The 2,179-nt window shown below is 44.6% G+C and overlaps 1 pseudogene; it reads left to right on the top strand.

The window, feature by feature from the left end:
- The first annotated feature begins 510 nt into the window (after positions 1 to 510).
- LOC101723902 (serine/threonine-protein kinase Kist pseudogene) lies at positions 511 to 1,769 on the top strand (annotated as a pseudogene).
- Positions 1,770 to 2,179: the final 410 nt, after the last annotated feature.

Here is a 2,179-nt window from a genome sequence, read left to right as displayed (position 1 = left end):
CATACATACTCAGCCACCTCATCTTTGACAAAGGAGCCAACCACCCTCATTGGAGGAAAGCTAGCCTATTTAATAAATGGTGTTGGAAAAATTGGATTTCAACCTGGCATAGATTAAAATAGACCCATACCTATCACCATGCACCAAACTAAGATCAAAGTGGATTAAATATCTAAATATTAAGACAGAAACATTAAACTTGCTGGAAGGTAAGGTAGGTAGAAAATTATTAGCAAATAAATATATGAAAAAATGTTCAACATCACTGGTCATTGGCGAGATCAAGATGAAAACAACACTGAGATTCCACTCACCCCAGATAGAATGGCTGCTATCAAGAAATCAACAAGTAACAAATGCTGGGGCTTTAGGGTCGTGGTAGCTCCAGGTTCAGGGAGTCTGTGAGGAGGCTGCAAGCCCCTCCCTGCGGAGCCGCTGGTCAGGCGGGCAGGGATGTGACTGCGGGCCCCAGGCGTCTTGTCAGCTCGTCAGCGTCCTCAGGTTGTAGAGATGACGAGGTCCAGCTGTGAGTGGGGTGCGGAGCCGCCGAGGTTTTTGGAGGCTTTCCAGGGCCTGTGGCAGGTGCAGAGCTGCCTGGGTAGCGGCTCCTGGGCCTCTGTGTGTAGGGTGCGCTGCTGCGGCACCCTTAGCTCTCCCCCTGGTGCGCTCAAGCAGTTCTTACCTCCAGGAACCCCGGGGCTGCAGCGTTGGCCATGGAGTAAGGTTTCCTCAAAGAGAGGGCGGCACTGGAGCAGTTGCAAGGTCATTGGAACATCCTGACTTTGTATGGAGTCTTTACAATCCACGTCTCTCCAAATGTCCCATCACACTGTCTGTTGCTTGAACTCCTGGATGTCAGTGTTTGGAAATTGCTTTTATATTCCAGTCACCAGGGTTGTTCCACGTGGATGATACAACATTGTGCCAGAGATGTTCTGGAGGCCCTTGTTTTTCTTCATCATGAGGGTTATGTCCATGCAGACCTCAAACCAGGTAACATATTGTGGAGTGCGGAGAATGAATGTTTTAAGCTCATTGACTTTGGACTTAACTTCAAAGAGAGCAATCAGGATGTAAAGTATATTCAGACAGATGGATATCGGGCTCCAGAAGCAGAATTGCAAAATTGCTTGGCCCAGGCCGGCCTGCAGAGTGATCTAGAATGTACCTCAGCTGTCGACCTATGGAGCCTAGGAATCACTTTACTGGAAATGTTCTCAGGAATAAACCTGAAACACACAGTCAGATCTCAGGAATGGAAGGCAAACAGTTCTGCTATTATTGATAACATATTTGCCAGTAAAGCAGTGGTGAATGCCGCAATTCCAGCCTATCACCTAAGAGACCTTATCAAAAGCATGCTTCATGATGATCCGAGCATAAGGATTCCTACTGAAATAGCACTGTGCAGCCCATTCTTTAGCATTGCTTTTGCCCCTCATATTGAAGATCTTCTGATGCTTCCTACTCCAGTGCTGAGGCTGCTAGATGTGCTGGATGATGATTATCTTGAGAATGAAGAGGAATAGGAAGATGTTGTAGAAGATGTGGAAGAGGAGGGTCAAAAATATGGCCCAGTAGCATCTCTGCTTGCGGCAAAGGAAAATCCTGGCAGAGGACAACTCTTCCTTGAATATGCAAATGCTGGTGATTCCAAAGCTGCTCAGAAATTACTGACTGGAAGGATGTTTGATGGAAAATTTATTGTGGCTACATTCTACCCACTGAATGCCTACAAGAGGGGATATCGTTATCAAACCTTGCTTTAATCAGTAACCTAAAGACTATTTCCTGTTTATCCTCTTCCATTTGCTGGATCATTGTACTCTACATCTGAATGCAGAAGCACCCTTTTATCATTTTAAAGAGGCACTTTGTACATTTATTTAATCCTAATTTGCAGTCATTGCCCTAGCAATGTTTCCTTACAAACATTGGGCACTGGGTAGAACAAGACCTCTCAGCTATACATTGAGGTGTTGTAGAGCATCCATGTGGGCAACCTTGTTTTGTGCAGTATGACAGGTGCTGCTATTCCATATGTAACCTACAAAGACATTATTATTTCATGTGATCATGAAACAAGGGTGAATAATATGTCGTAGTGAGTATTATTAACAAATTTTGTTAAGGTTGGTGACATCAATTATATATTTTTCCCTTTTGTTGTCCTGCAAAC

The sequence above is a fragment of the Heterocephalus glaber genome, unplaced genomic scaffold, assembly GCF_053883595.1.
Source record: "Heterocephalus glaber isolate CG9 unplaced genomic scaffold, H.glaber_assembly_v1.0 deba00001465, whole genome shotgun sequence".
Classification (NCBI taxonomy): domain Eukaryota; kingdom Metazoa; phylum Chordata; class Mammalia; order Rodentia; family Bathyergidae; genus Heterocephalus; species Heterocephalus glaber.
The sequence above is the reverse complement of the archived record's forward strand: the minus strand, read 5'-3'. Positions and strand labels throughout refer to the sequence as shown.